The following is a 15776-nucleotide window of genomic DNA, read 5'->3' as shown; positions in this document are numbered from 1 at the left end:
TAAAATGGCCTAAAAAACATGTAAAACACTTAAAACTCTATAATACATGTAAATGATTGTAATAAATAGAGCGGTAAAACACGTCTTTCTAAAAGCCAGCATATTATATAAATAGTGAAGAAAAGGCAAAAGCTTACAGCACCTGGTATTCCCAGGCGGTCTCCCATAAAAGTGTAACAATCGGCCTTATCAGCCGAGTTACAAGACTAAAATGGGGTCAGATTTAACTGTGAGAGATGACTAGTGGTTAAAAGAATGAGACATAAAAGAAAATTGGTTTAAATAGATTTGGTGTATTTACAAGGTTCACATAAAAGACTTTAAAACAACACGATAAAACTAGGTAAACTCTGTTAAAAGAATACAGTTCATTTGTCCATACCCTAAAAACAGGTAAACTCTGTTAAAAGAATACAGTTCATTTGTCCATACCCTAAAAACAGTCCAAGAACCCCAGTGTGTTGATAAGTCCAATGTGAGTGTCCACCAGTGTATATACAATCCACAGAAAGTGTAATCCAAAGTTTGCAGGTGGTGAATGGAAAGGTGAGCTCTAAAATTAGCAACTCCTCAATCCAACAGTTTGGTGACTGTCCTTTGTTTGTCATGCTGCTCTCTTATACAGTTGTACTTCCTGCTTCCTGTCATGTGTCTAGTCACATGACAGGCCAACCATCCATTTACTAAAGACACATACACTTAAAATGTTAAGAGTAATAAAATGGCCTAAAAAACATGTAAAACACTTAAAACTCTATAATACATGTAAATGATTGTAATAAATAGAGCGGTAAAACACGTCTTTCTAAAAGCCAGCATATTATATAAATAGTGAAGAAAAGGCAAAAGCTTACAGCACCTGGTATTCCCAGGCGGTCTCCCATCCAAGTACTAACCAGGCCCGACGCTGCTTAGCTTCCGAGATCAGACGAGATCGGGCGCTCTCAGCGCGGTATGGCCATAAGCGAGGGCTGCTCCAAAAAGTGGGCTATTTAAAGATCAGCCTCCGTAAAAGCCAGTATATTATATAAATAGTGAAGAAAAGGCAAAAGCTTACAGCACCTGGTATTCCCAGCCGGTCTCCCATCCAAGTACTAACCAGGCCCGACGCTGCTTAGCTTCCGAGATCAGACGAGATCGGGCGCTCTCAGCGCGGTATGGCCATAAGCGAGGGCTGCTCCAAAAAGTGGGCTATTTAAAGATCAGCCTCCGTAAAAGCCAGCATATTATATAAATAGTGAAGAAAAGGCAAAAGCTTACAGCACCTGGTATTCCCAGGCGGTCTCCCATAAAAGTGTAACAATCGGCCTTATCAGCCGAGTTACAAGACTAAAATGGGGTCAGATTTAACTGTGAGAGATGACTAGTGGTTAAAAGAATGAGACATAAAAGAAAATTGGTTTAAATAGATTTGGTGTATTTACAAGGTTCACATAAAAGACTTTAAAACAACACGATAAAACTAGGTAAACTCTGTTAAAAGAATACAGTTCATTTGTCCATACCCTAAAAACAGGTAAACTCTGTTAAAAGAATACAGTTCATTTGTCCATACCCTAAAAACAGTCCAAGAACCCCAGTGTGTTGATAAGTCCAATGTGAGTGTCCACCAGTGTATATACAATCCACAGAAAGTGTAATCCAAAGTTTGCAGGTGGTGAATGGATAGGTGAGCTCTAAAATTAGCAACTCCTCAATCCAACAGTTTGGTGACTGTCCTTTGTTTGTCATGCTGCTCTCTTATGCAGTTGTACTTCCTGCTTCCTGTCATGTGTCTAGTCACATGACAGGCCAACCATCCATTTATTAAAGACACATACACTTAAAATGTTAAGAGTAATAAAATGGCCTAAAAAACATGTAAAACACTTAAAACTCTATAATACATGTAAATGATTGTAATAAATAGAGCGGTAAAACACGTCTTTCTAAAAGCCAGCATATTATATAAATAGTGAAGAAAAGGCAAAAGCTTACAGCACCTGGTATTCCCAGGCGGTCTCCCATCCAAGTACTAACCAGGCCCGACGCTGCTTAGCTTCCGAGATCAGACGAGATCGGGCGCTCTCAGCGCGGCATGGCCATAAGCGAGGGCTGCTCCAAAAAGTGGGCTATTTAAAGATCAGCTTCCGTAAAAGCCAGCATATTATATAAATAGTGAAGAAAAGGCAAAAGCTTACAGCACCTGGTATTCCCAGGCGGTCTCCCATCCAAGTACTAACCAGGCCCGACGCTGCTTAGCTTCCGAGATCAGACGAGATCGGGCGCTCTCAGCGCGGTATGGCCATAAGCGAGGGCTGCTCCAAAAAGTGGGCTATTTAAAGATCAGCCTCCGTAAAAGCCAGCATATTATATAAATAGTGAAGAAAAGGCAAAAGCTTACAGCACCTGGTATTCCCAGGCGGTCTCCCATAAAAGTGTAACAATCGGCCTTATCAGCCGAGTTACAAGACTAAAATGGGGTCAGATTTAACTGTGAGAGATGACTAGTCGTTAAAAGAATGAGACATAAAAGAAAATTGGTTTAAATAGATTTGGTGTATTTACAAGGTTCACATAAAAGACTTTAAAACAACACGATAAAACTAGGTAAACTCTGTTAAAAGAATACAGTTCATTTGTCCATACCCTAAAACAGTCCAAGAACCCCAGTGTGTTGATAAGTCCAATGTGAGTGTCCACCAGTGTATATACAATCCACAGAAAGTGTAATCCAAAGTTTGCAGGTGGTGAATGGAAAGGTGAGATCTAAAATTAGCAACTCCTCAATCCAACAGTTTGGTGACTGTCCTTTGTTTGTCATGCTGCTCTCTTATACAGTTGTACTTCCTGCTTCCTGTCATGTGTCTAGTCACATGACAGGCCAACCATCCATTTATTAAAGACACATACACTTAAAATGTTAAGAGTAATAAAATGGCCTAAAAAACATGTAAAACACTTAAAACTCTATAATACATGTAAATGATTGTAATAAATAGAGCGGTAAAACACGTCTTTCTAAAAGCCAGCATATTATATAAATAATGAAGAAAAGGCAAAAGCTTACAGCACCTGGTATTCCCAGGCGGTCTCCCATCCAAGTACTAACCAGGCCCGACGCTGCTTAGCTTCCGAGATCAGACGAGATCGGGCGCTCTCAGCGCGGTATGGCCATAAGCGAGGGCTGCTCCAAAAAGTGGGCTATTTAAAGATCAGCCTCCGTAAAAGCCAGCATATTATATAAATAGTGAAGAAAAGGCAAAAGCTTACAGCACCTGGTATTCCCAGGCGGTCTCCCATCCAAGTACTAAACAGGCCCGACGCTGCTTAGCTTCCGAGATCAGACGAGATCGGGCGCTCTCAGCGCGGTATGGCCATAAGCGAGGGCTGCTCCAAAAAGTGGGCTATTTAAAGATCAGCCTCCGTAAAAGCCAGCATATTATATAAATAGTGAAGAAAAGGCAAAAGCTTACAGCACCTGGTATTCCCAGGCGGTCTCCCATAAAAGTGTAACAATCGGCCTTATCAGCCGAGTTACAAGACTAAAATGGGGTCAGATTTAACTGTGAGAGATGACTAGTGGTTAAAAGAATGAGACATAAAAGAAAATTGGTTTAAATAGATTTGGTGTATTTACAAGGTTCACATAAAAGACTTTAAAACAACACGATAAAACTAGGTAAACTCTGTTAAAAGAATACAGTTCATTTGTCCATACCCTCAAAAAAGGGAAACTCTGTTAAAAGAATACAGTTCATTTGTCCATACCCTAAAAACAGTCCAAGAACCCCAGTGTGTTGATAAGTCCAATGTGAGTGTCCACCAGTGTATATACAATCCACAGAAAGTGTAATCCAAAGTTTGCAGGTGGTGAATGGAAAGGTGAGCTCTAAAATTAGCAACTCCTCAATCCAACAGTTTGGTGACTGTCCTTTGTTTGTCATGCTGCTCTCTTATAAAGTTGTACTTCCTGCTTCCTGTCATGTGTCTAGTCACATGACAGGCCAACCATCCATTTACTAAAGACACATACACTTAAAATGTTAAGAGTAATAAAATGGCCTAAAAAACATGTAAAACACTTAAAACTCTATAATACATGTAAATGATTGTAATAAATAGAGCGGTAAAACACGTCTTTCTAAAAGCCAGCATATTATATAAATAGTGAAGAAAAGGCAAAAGCTTACAGCACCTGGTATTCCTAGGCGGTCTCCCATCCAAGTACTAACCAGGCCCGACGCTGCTTAGCTTCCGAGATCAGACGAGATCGGGCGCTCTCAGCGCGGTATGGCCATAAGCGAGGGCTGCTCCAAAAAGTGGGCTATTTAAAGATCAGCCTCCGTAAAAGCCAGCATATTATATAAATAGTGAAGAAAAGGCAAAAGCTTACAGTAGCTGGTATTCCCAGGCGGTCTCCCATCCAAGTACTAACCAGGCCCGACGCTGCTTAGCTTCCGAGATCAGACGAGATCGGGCGCTCTTTTTTTTTTTTTTTTTTTTTTTTTTTCGGGCGCTCTTTTTTATTAAAGAAATTTCATAATACAAATTTTCCAATGTGTGCTTCACATTAGAAGTCTCACGACATAAAATAAATAAACATGAAAAAATACATCACATTATCATCAACAAAGCAAAAGGAACACATTAAACATAAGATGAATTTTCAACCAATAGAAACATCAACAATACAATATAGTTGTCCACACAAAGACGAAAGAAAAGAAAAAAATATTAAAAATAAGATAAAATATAATCTACTCATCTCGTATTTTTTGTTTAAAATCATGCCTTTTATACTTAAGATTTAGAAAGCTCTTTCTCTTCCTGGCAATTTGCACATGAAATTCTCTAAAACATTACAAACTGTTGGTGTAAAAACATCATAAAAAGCTTTCAGCATATTTTCACTTTTAAAATACACATATAATTGTTCTACATATACTTCTATTTTCCTTTTAAAAACAGTCCAAACCTCTAACACCATTTTTTCTTTTTTGGCCACAATTCTTCTTTCCCAAATTGCGCTTTTCATTAACATTATACACAGATTTATAAACTTTTTGTGTTGACCCTTCTTTTCCCAACCAAACATCACTACTCTTTTCCATTCCATTACACTTTCATCCCAACCTTCGCTCACATCTTTAATTAAACATTTACATTTCCTTAGAAAATCCTCCAATTCTTTACAATATAAAAACAAATGTAAAATCCCCTCTTCTTTTTCATGACACACTTTACACATTGGATTTTGTTCCATTCCCACCTTGTTTAAAACAGACTCAGTAAAAACCGCTTTATGCCTTATAAAATATTCCAAACATCCTAACTTTGTTTCAACACACCTCCCCCTCATGTTTCTCCATATACATTCTTCTTTTAGATCCTTGAATTTTTCCACCCAGTACTTATTTACAATCGGCTCTTTAAAAACACCATCTCTAAAAACACAATAAAACATTTTTACAGTACATTCTTTAAAATCATACATTTTTCCCCCCAGTTTCACAAAAATATTTCCCTCTGTTTGCTCTCCTTCCATACTCTCTATTCTTTTAATCCACTCTTTGGGTATTGCATTTTTAATAATTTCATATTTATTTGTTATTTCTTGTTTACTGTATTCTTCTTTTGCTTCCTCCATCGCATCCACAATATATTGTATCGGTAAAAAACCCTCTTTAAATTCATACAAAACATCTCTCACTCTTGTTATCCCCACATCCATCCATTTTTTAAAAAATATTGCTTTCTCTTGTTTTAAAATGTTGTTATTTAAGAACAGAGGTTGATTTAAAATGTTTTCTCTTCCATGCGGATTGTACTCGATTTTCGTTAAAAAATTCCCCCAGGCACTAAAAATTTCTCTATAAAATTCGGGTAATCCTTCCGTCATCCAAATTTTTGTTTTCATCCATAATATTCCGTCCCCCATGTTAAAATCCCCACATTTGTTTAAAAAGTATTTCATTGTTTTTTTCCACTCAGTTTTGTTATCTTGTTGCAGGTATTTCTTAACAATTTTTACTCTCAACGCATTTTTTCGCTGTTCCACATCCATTAAACCTAAGCCCCCCTTCTCTATTGCCCCTAAAATCGTATTATGTGCAATCCTTGCTGGTTTCCCCTCCCATAAAAAGTCAAGAAAACATTTCTTCAACCTCCGTTCTGTCCATAAAGGTATTTCAGAAACATATAAAACATACCAAAGTTTAGAAACCATTAAAACATTCAATATTAAAACCTTCCCCTTCAAGTTTAAAGTTCTCAATTTCCAAAAATTTAATCTTCTCTCTATATCTGTTACTAGTTGCTCCCACATTTCATCTCTTACTTTCCTCTCATTCTTTCCCATTACAACTCCTAAAATCCTCATTTCTTCCACTTCCTTAAAATTAAAACAATCCATTAAAACCATAGCTTTACCAAATCTCATATATACCGTTTTCTCCTCATTTACTTTACTTCCAGACCCACTACAATATTCTTTTACCAACTTCATAACTTCTTTAACACTCTCTTTTCCCTTTACAATTATTGTTGTGTCATCAGCATATTGAAAAACTTTCCCCTCAGCCTTATTTCCCTCAATTTCTATCCCTATTATTCTTTCATTCTGTTTTATAGCCAGTCCCAAGGGTTCAGAAACAAGTGAGTACAATAATGCTGAGAGTGGACAACCCTGTCTTATTGACCTTGTTATTTTAAAACACTCTGTTAAAAACCCATTACATTTTATCTTTGTTAGTGCACCCTTATATAAAATCTCAATCCATTTAATAAAATTTTCCCCGAACCCAAAACTCCTTAAAACCTCAAATAAATACCCGTGCTCAACCCTATCAAAAGCTTTTTCAAAATCCAAACTAATTATATATCCTTCTTCATTTTTTTCTTTCATGTACCATATCGTGTCCCTTATACTCATTGTTATGTCGGCTATATCTCTTCCTTTGACTCCATATGCTTGGTTTGTTTTAATTATACTTGGCATTACTTCCTTTAATCTGTTTGCTAAAACCTTCGCTAAAATCTTAAGATCTGTATTCAACATCGTGATTGGTCTGTAGTTTTTTAGATCTACTTTTTCTCCTTTCCTTTTATATATCAATTTCATTAACCCCATCCTTGTTCTTTCATTAATCTCTTCCTTTTCAAAAATTTCTTTAAAAACCTCATTTAAAATCTTTGTTAAAACTTCTTTAAAACAAACATAAAATTCAGTTCCCAAACCATCTATTCCTGGACTTTTCTTTTTATTCAGTTGATTTATTGCTCTTTCAATCTCGTCTTCCCTGATTTCTTGGTCACATTCTTTTTTATGTTCCTCACTTACTTTTGCTTTTATCTGATTCAACAGTTCCTTTTTTTCCTCCTCTTCCACCCCCCTTGCACTAAACAGATCCTCATAAAAATTCTTTATTTCTTTTAAAATCTTTTCATTCCCTTCTACAATTTCCCCATTTTCCCCTCTTATTTCTTTTATCGTTTCAGCTTTCCCTCTCTTTTTTTCCAGATCAAAAAAGAACTTTGTACATTTTTCTCCCTCCACCACATATTTTGCTTTGCTTCTTAACCTCGCCCCCTCATATTCCTTTTCTTCTATTTCTTTCAGTTTCCCCTCCATTTCCTTTATCTTTTGTATGTCTTGAAATTCTTTATTCAGTTCCATTTCCAAACTTTCCTTTATTCCTCTTTCTTTGGATCTTTTGCATTTCTGAATAACACTACAATACCTGATTGAGAATTTTTTGATTAAAAACTTTACACTCTCCCACCATATTCTCTTATCCTCTTCATACATTCCATTTTCCTTTTCTTTTTCTATAATTTCTTTCACTTTTAAAACATAATCTTCATTCTTTAAAATCTGTGTATTTAAAATCCATACTCCCGGACCTCTTTGCATTTGACTCCAGTCCAACTTAAAAGATAAAATCTTATGATCGCTAAAACTTGTTTCTTTGTACTTAATATTTTCTATAAAATTCTCCACATTTCTTGTACATAAAACATAGTCAATTCTAGTTTGGCATACAAACTGCCCTACTATTTGTCTTCTCGAAAATTCTTTTTTCTTTTCATTTCTTTCTCTCCACACATCTATCATATTATTTTCATCCATTAATGCTTTTAATTCTTTTCTTCCTGTATCTGTTTTAAAAACCATTCCTTCAGCCATATCCTGTTTACTAAAAACTGTGTTAAAATCCCCCATCATAATTATTTCTTTATACTTCTTTACAATGTTTCTTAAAACATTAAAAAACTCTTTCTTTTCCTTATCTTCCACTGGTGCATGTACATTTACTAAAATCAAATCTCTTCCTTCATATTTTGTCTCAACTACCAAACATTTCCCCATCTTGTCCTTATACACACTTTTACTCACTTTAAAAACATCGTCCTTCATTAAAAAAGCCACACCTCTCCCAGCCCGCCCATCTCCATTATTATATAAAATACCTCCATCCCATCTCTTTTTATAATCATTCATCACATTTTCTCTCCAGTTTGTTTCTTGTAATGCAACAATGTCTTCCCTTTTACATTTTTCTTTTACTTTTTCAAACTTCCTCATGTCCATCAGACCCCTTGCATTAAAAGCAACACAACTTAAAACCATTAAAAGTAAATAAAAAAATACATAAAAATCATTATTCATCATTTTCTCCCTCCAGGACCCTTAGCACATCAAATCTGTTAGTCTCTGTCATAATCTTTTTTCTTGCACTTTCCAAATTTGGTTTTACCTTCAGTGCTCTCCTTCTTATTTGTCCTTTCCCTCCTCTGTCTTTGTCCATTTTGTCCATCTTTATTCCCTCTTCATTGTCCGTTTCTTTAACTTGATCCAACCTTCCTTGTCCATCTCTCTCCACATCACCCAGAAAAGTATTAAAACTGTCCGACATCTCCATCTCTGTCCATTGAGTGTCCTGCTCCACTGTTTGTTCGTTATTATTAATGTTGTCTTCTCTTCTTTCTCCTTCCTCTCTGCAGCTCGGTCCTCCTTCCGTTTCTTTTTGTTGTAGTCCTTCCTCCTCGTTGTTTCCTTCATGCACCTGTCTGCCCACCTGTTCTTCCCTTCCTCCTTCCTCTCCCTCCATCCAACATTCACATTTATTTAAAACTTCCTGACACCCCGGGCACCTGACAGCATTGCAATCTCGTGCAAAATGTCCCCTCTCCTCACATTTGTAGCACACAAAATTTGGGCATTCTATTAGCAGGTGATCCGGGCTCATGCACAGCCTACAGGTCTTCACCTGATGGCTGTGCATCACCCGGAAGTACTGCGGCCCTTCGGCTGTTTCTAGCCGTGTGCTATATGGCAACGATACCACTTGCTTGGGGAACCTCACCTTAAGGAACCTTGTTCCATCTTCAATGTCGGTGCCCGGGTAGCGTCTTCTTTTAATTTTGGTAATGGGATCAACTCCCCATCCCTCCAATTTTCCTAAAATTTCTTTGTCATCCAGGTAGACAGGCAGGTGCATGAAGGAAACAACATAATCCCTGTTTTGTAGATTTTTTACTTCACAGTCCACTCCTTTTATTCTTAGTCCATCAATTAGTTTTTCACACGTTTCTTCTTTTTCCATTGTCAGTTCGTATTCTATCCCTTGTCTTGGTCTTAGTGCTAAAATTTTGCCATGTCCACATTGTTCCGTTACAGCTTTAATAATGTCCTCCGCTCTCACCCCAATCACATTCTCCACATTCACAATCACTGTAGCTTCCTTTAAATATTGTCGCTCAACAAACTTTTCTCTTACTTCCTGTTTTTTTCCATTTGTAGCTCGTGGTCGTTTATCCAGTCCAATGTCGTTTGCCGTGCGTGTTCCTCCTGCCAGTCCAGTCTCGTTTGCCGTGCATGTTCCTCCAGCCAGTCCAGTGTCCATTGCCGTGCGTGTTCCTCCTGCCAGTCCAGTGTCGTTTGCCATCCGTCTCTCTCCAGCCAGTTCTGTTTCGTAATCCATTAATCCGTCCGTTTTTTTTAAAGAAAAATAAGTTAAGAAAAAAAAGGTTTAACCACCCTCCAGCCAGCAAAAATGCTGCTGTTAGGTGGTTTTATAACTGAAAAAAACACAAAAAAACTAACTTAAAGTAAAACCACTCACAAAACAAACAAAAAAAATCAAACACAAAATGGAGGAGAGCCTTCCTCTCCCAACTGCTGCCAACCACTTCCTGTTGCTCTCTAGCGCTCTCAGGTGGCGGTATGGCCGTAAGCGAGGGCTGCTCCAAAAAGTGGGCTATTTAAAGATCAGCCTCCGTAAAAGCCAGCATATTATATAAATAGTGAAGAAAAGGCAAAAGCTTACAGCACCTGGTATTCCCAGGCGGTCTCCCATAAAAGTGTAACAATCGGCCTTATCAGCCGAGTTACAAGACTAAAATGGGGTCAGATTTAACTGTGAGAGATGACTAGTGGTTAAAAGAATGAGACATAAAAGAAAATTGGTTTAAATAGATTTGGTGTATTTACAAGGTTCACATAAAAGACTTTAAAACAACACGATAAAACTAGGTAAACTCTGTTAAAAGAATACAGTTCATTTGTCCATACCCTAAAAACAGGTAAACTCTGTTAAAAGAATACAGTTCATTTGTCCATACCCTAAAAACAGTCCAAGAACCCCAGTGTGTTGATAAGTCCAATGTGAGTGTCCACCAGTGTATATACAATCCACAGAAAGTGTAATCCAAAGTTTGCAGGTGGTGAATGGAAAGGTGAGCTCTAAAATTAGCAACTCCTCAATCCAACAGTTTGGTGACTGTCCTTTGTTTGTCATGCTGCTCTCTTATACAGTTGTACTTACTGCTTCCTGTCATGTGTCTAGTCACATGACAGGCCAACCATCCATTTATTAAAGACACATACACTTAAAATGTTAAGAGTAATAAAATGGCCTAAAAAACATGTAAAACACTTAAAACTCTATAATACATGTAAATGATTGTAATAAATAGAGCGGTAAAACACGTCTTTCTAAAAGCCAGCATTTTATATAAATAGTGAAGAAAAGGCAAAAGCTTACAGCACCTGGTATTCCCAGGCGGTCTCCCATCCAAGTACTAACCAGGCCCGACGCTGCTTAGCTTCCGAGATCAGACGAGATCGGGCGCTCTCAGCGCGTTATGGCCATAAGCGAGGGCTGCTCCAAAAAGTGGGCTATTTAAAGATCAGCCTCCGTAAAAGCCAGCATATTATATAAATAGTGAAGAAAAGGCAAAAGCTTACAGCACCTGGTATTCCCAGGCGGTCTCCCATCCAAGTACTAACCAGGCCCGACGCTGCTTAGCTTCCGAGATCAGACGAGTTCGGGCGCTCTCAGCGCGGTATGGCCATAAGCGAGGGCTGCTCCAAAAAGTGGGCTATTTAAAGATCAGCCTCCGTAAAAGCCAGCATATTATATAAATAGTGAAGAAAAGGCAAAAGCTTACAGCACCTGGTATTCCCAGGCGGTCTCCCATAAAAGTGTAACAATCGGCCTTATCAGCCGAGTTACAAGACTAAAATGGGGTCAGATTTAACTGTGAGAGATGACTAGTGGTTAAAAGAATGAGACATAAAAGAAAATTGGTTTAAATAGATTTGGTGTATTTACAAGGTTCACATAAAAGACTTTAAAACAACACGATAAAACTAGGTAAACTCTGTTAAAAGAATACAGTTCATTTGTCCATACCCTAAAAACAGGTAAACTCTGTTAAAAGAATACAGTTCATTTGTCCATACCCTAAAAACAGTCCAAGAACCCCAGTGTGTTGATAAGTCCAATGTGAGTGTCCACCAGTGTATATACAATCCACAGAAAGTGTAATCCAAAGTTTGCAGGTGGTGAATGGAAAGGTGAGCTCTAAAATTAGCAACTCCTCAATCCAACAGTTTGGTGACTGTCCTTTGTTTGTCATGCTGCTCTCTTATAAAGTTGTACTTCCTGCTTCCTGTCATGTGTCTAGTCACATGACAGGCCAACCATCCATTTACTAAAGACACATACACTTAAAATGTTAAGAGTAATAAAATGGCCTAAAAAACATGTAAAACACTTAAAACTCTATAATACATGTAAATGATTGTAATAAATAGAGCGGTAAAACACGTCTTTCTAAAAGCCAGCATATTATATAAATAGTGAAGAAAAGGCAAAAGCTTACAGCACCTGGTATTCCTAGGCGGTCTCCCATCCAAGTACTAACCAGGCCCGACGCTGCTTAGCTTCCGAGATCAGACGAGATCGGGCGCTCTCAGCGCGGTATGGCCATAAGCGAGGGCTGCTCCAAAAAGTGGGCTATTTAAAGATCAGCCTCCGTAAAAGCCAGCATATTATATAAATAGTGAAGAAAAGGCAAAAGCTTACAGTACCTGGTATTCCCAGGCGGTCTCCCATCCAAGTACTAACCAGGCCCAACGCTGCTTAGCTTCCGAGATCAGACGAGATCGGGCGCTCTTTTTTTTTTTTTTTTTTTTTTTTTTTCGGGCGCTCTTTTTTATTAAAGAAATTTCATAATACAAATTTTCCAATGTGTGCTTCACATTAGAAGTCTCACGACATAAAATAAATAAACATGAAAAAATACATCACATTATCATCAACAAAGCAAAAGGAACACATTAAACATAAGATGAATTTTCAACCAATAGAAACATCAACAATACAATATAGTTGTCCACACAAAGACGAAAGAAAAGAAAAAAATATTAAAAATAAGATAAAATATAATCTACTCATCTCGTATTTTTTGTTTAAAATCATGCCTTTTATACTTAAGATTTAGAAAGCTCTTTCTCTTCCTGGCAATTTGCACATGAAATTCTCTAAAACATTACAAACTGTTGGTGTAAAAACATCATAAAAAGCTTTCAGCATATTTTCACTTTTAAAATACACATATAATTGTTCTACATATACTTCTATTTTCCTTTTAAAAACAGTCCAAACCTCTAACACCATTTTTTCTTTTTTGGCCACAATTCTTCTTTCCCAAATTGCGCTTTTCATTAACATTATACACAGATTTATAAACTTTTTGTGTTGACCCTTCTTTTCCCAACCAAACATCACTACTCTTTTCCATTCCATTACACTTTCATCCCAACCTTCGCTCACATCTTTAATTAAACATTTACATTTCCTTAGAAAATCCTCCAATTCTTTACAATATAAAAACAAATGTAAAATCCCCTCTTCTTTTTCATGACACACTTTACACATTGGATTTTGTTCCATTCCCACCTTGTTTAAAACAGACTCAGTAAAAACCGCTTTATGCCTTATAAAATATTCCAAACATCCTAACTTTGTTTCAACACACCTCCCCCTCATGTTTCTCCATATACATTCTTCTTTTAGATCCTTGAATTTTTCCACCCAGTACTTATTTACAATCGGCTCTTTAAAAACACCATCTCTAAAAACACAATAAAACATTTTTACAGTACATTCTTTAAAATCATACATTTTTCCCCCCAGTTTCACAAAAATATTTCCCTCTGTTTGCTCTCCTTCCATACTCTCTATTCTTTTAATCCACTCTTTGGGTATTGCATTTTTAATAATTTCATATTTATTTGTTATTTCTTGTTTACTGTATTCTTCTTTTGCTTCCTCCATCGCATCCACAATATATTGTATCGGTAAAAAACCCTCTTTAAATTCATACAAAACATCTCTCACTCTTGTTATCCCCACATCCATCCATTTTTTAAAAAATATTGCTTTCTCTTGTTTTAAAATGTTGTTATTTAAGAACAGAGGTTGATTTAAAATGTTTTCTCTTCCATGCGGATTGTACTCGATTTTCGTTAAAAAATTCCCCCAGGCACTAAAAATTTCTCTATAAAATTCGGGTAATCCTTCCGTCATCCAAATTTTTGTTTTCATCCATAATATTCCGTCCCCCATGTTAAAATCCCCACATTTGTTTAAAAAGTATTTCATTGTTTTTTTCCACTCAGTTTTGTTATCTTGTTGCAGGTATTTCTTAACAATTTTTACTCTCAACGCATTTTTTCGCTGTTCCACATCCATTAAACCTAAGCCCCCCTTCTCTATTGCCCCTAAAATCGTATTATGTGCAATCCTTGCTGGTTTCCCCTCCCATAAAAAGTCAAGAAAACATTTCTTCAACCTCCGTTCTGTCCATAAAGGTATTTCAGAAACATATAAAACATACCAAAGTTTAGAAACCATTAAAACATTCAATATTAAAACCTTCCCCTTCAAGTTTAAAGTTCTCAATTTCCAAAAATTTAATCTTCTCTCTATATCTGTTACTAGTTGCTCCCACATTTCATCTCTTACTTTCCTCTCATTCTTTCCCATTACAACTCCTAAAATCCTCATTTCTTCCACTTCCTTAAAATTAAAACAATCCATTAAAACCATAGCTTTACCAAATCTCATATATACCGTTTTCTCCTCATTTACTTTACTTCCAGACCCACTACAATATTCTTTTACCAACTTCATAACTTCTTTAACACTCTCTTTTCCCTTTACAATTATTGTTGTGTCATCAGCATATTGAAAAACTTTCCCCTCAGCCTTATTTCCCTCAATTTCTATCCCTATTATTCTTTCATTCTGTTTTATAGCCAGTCCCAAGGGTTCAGAAACAAGTGAGTACAATAATGCTGAGAGTGGACAACCCTGTCTTATTGACCTTGTTATTTTAAAACACTCTGTTAAAAACCCATTACATTTTATCTTTGTTAGTGCACCCTTATATAAAATCTCAATCCATTTAATAAAATTTTCCCCGAACCCAAAACTCCTTAAAACCTCAAATAAATACCCGTGCTCAACCCTATCAAAAGCTTTTTCAAAATCCAAACTAATTATATATCCTTCTTCATTTTTTTCTTTCATGTACCATATCGTGTCCCTTATACTCATTGTTATGTCGGCTATATCTCTTCCTTTGACTCCATATGCTTGGTTTGTTTTAATTATACTTGGCATTACTTCCTTTAATCTGTTTGCTAAAACCTTCGCTAAAATCTTAAGATCTGTATTCAACATCGTGATTGGTCTGTAGTTTTTTAGATCTACTTTTTCTCCTTTCCTTTTATATATCAATTTCATTAACCCCATCCTTGTTCTTTCATTAATCTCTTCCTTTTCAAAAATTTCTTTAAAAACCTCATTTAAAATCTTTGTTAAAACTTCTTTAAAACAAACATAAAATTCAGTTCCCAAACCATCTATTCCTGGACTTTTCTTTTTATTCAGTTGATTTATTGCTCTTTCAATCTCGTCTTCCCTGATTTCTTGGTCACATTCTTTTTTATGTTCCTCACTTACTTTTGCTTTTATCTGATTCAACAGTTCCTTTTTTTCCTCCTCTTCCACCCCCCTTGCACTAAACAGATCCTCATAAAAATTCTTTATTTCTTTTAAAATCTTTTCATTCCCTTCTACAATTTCCCCATTTTCCCCTCTTATTTCTTTTATCGTTTCAGCTTTCCCTCTCTTTTTTTCCAGATCAAAAAAGAACTTTGTACATTTTTCTCCCTCCACCACATATTTTGCTTTGCTTCTTAACCTCGCCCCCTCATATTCCTTTTCTTCTATTTCTTTCAGTTTCCCCTCCATTTCCTTTATCTTTTGTATGTCTTGAAATTCTTTATTCAGTTCCATTTCCAAACTTTCCTTTATTCCTCTTTCTTTGGATCTTTTGCATTTCTGAATAACACTACAATACCTGATTGAGAATTTTTTGATTAAAAACTTTACACTCTCCCACCATATTCTCTTATCCTCTTCATACATTCCATTTTC

The 15776-nt window shown here is 36.5% G+C and overlaps 10 non-coding genes across 10 annotated transcripts; all 10 read right to left on the bottom strand.

Annotated features, from left to right (window-relative positions):
* Positions 1-847: 847 nt before the first annotated feature.
* LOC141292113 (5S ribosomal RNA) lies at positions 848-966 on the bottom strand. The gene has a single exon (XR_012340447.1). It is a non-coding gene; the product is annotated as a 5S ribosomal RNA (ribosomal RNA).
* An 84-nt stretch (positions 967-1050) lies between these two features.
* Positions 1051-1169, bottom strand: LOC141311366 (5S ribosomal RNA). The gene has a single exon (XR_012348832.1). It is a non-coding gene; the product is annotated as a 5S ribosomal RNA (ribosomal RNA).
* Positions 1170-1970: 801 nt separating this feature from the next.
* LOC141310214 (5S ribosomal RNA) lies at positions 1971-2089 on the bottom strand. The gene has a single exon (XR_012347765.1). It is a non-coding gene; the product is annotated as a 5S ribosomal RNA (ribosomal RNA).
* Positions 2090-2173: 84 nt separating this feature from the next.
* On the bottom strand, positions 2174-2292 carry LOC141292106 (5S ribosomal RNA). The gene has a single exon (XR_012340446.1). It is a non-coding gene; the product is annotated as a 5S ribosomal RNA (ribosomal RNA).
* Positions 2293-3042: 750 nt separating this feature from the next.
* Positions 3043-3161, bottom strand: LOC141292100 (5S ribosomal RNA). The gene has a single exon (XR_012340445.1). It is a non-coding gene; the product is annotated as a 5S ribosomal RNA (ribosomal RNA).
* Positions 3162-3245: 84 nt separating this feature from the next.
* LOC141308547 (5S ribosomal RNA) lies at positions 3246-3364 on the bottom strand. Its single transcript, XR_012347223.1, has one exon. It is a non-coding gene; the product is annotated as a 5S ribosomal RNA (ribosomal RNA).
* An 801-nt stretch (positions 3365-4165) lies between these two features.
* LOC141310358 (5S ribosomal RNA) lies at positions 4166-4284 on the bottom strand. Its single transcript, XR_012347908.1, has one exon. It is a non-coding gene; the product is annotated as a 5S ribosomal RNA (ribosomal RNA).
* Positions 4285-11020: 6736 nt separating this feature from the next.
* On the bottom strand, positions 11021-11139 carry LOC141317902 (5S ribosomal RNA). The gene has a single exon (XR_012352252.1). It is a non-coding gene; the product is annotated as a 5S ribosomal RNA (ribosomal RNA).
* Positions 11140-11223: 84 nt separating this feature from the next.
* Positions 11224-11342, bottom strand: LOC141312073 (5S ribosomal RNA). Its single transcript, XR_012349198.1, has one exon. It is a non-coding gene; the product is annotated as a 5S ribosomal RNA (ribosomal RNA).
* Positions 11343-12143: 801 nt separating this feature from the next.
* LOC141310347 (5S ribosomal RNA) lies at positions 12144-12262 on the bottom strand. The gene has a single exon (XR_012347897.1). It is a non-coding gene; the product is annotated as a 5S ribosomal RNA (ribosomal RNA).
* Positions 12263-15776: the final 3514 nt, after the last annotated feature.

Source organism: Garra rufa, chromosome 1 (genome assembly GCF_049309525.1).
Source record: "Garra rufa chromosome 1, GarRuf1.0, whole genome shotgun sequence".
In the NCBI taxonomy this organism is placed as follows: Eukaryota; Metazoa; Chordata; class Actinopteri; order Cypriniformes; family Cyprinidae; genus Garra; species Garra rufa.
The sequence above is the reverse complement of the archived record's forward strand: the minus strand, read 5'-3'. Positions and strand labels throughout refer to the sequence as shown.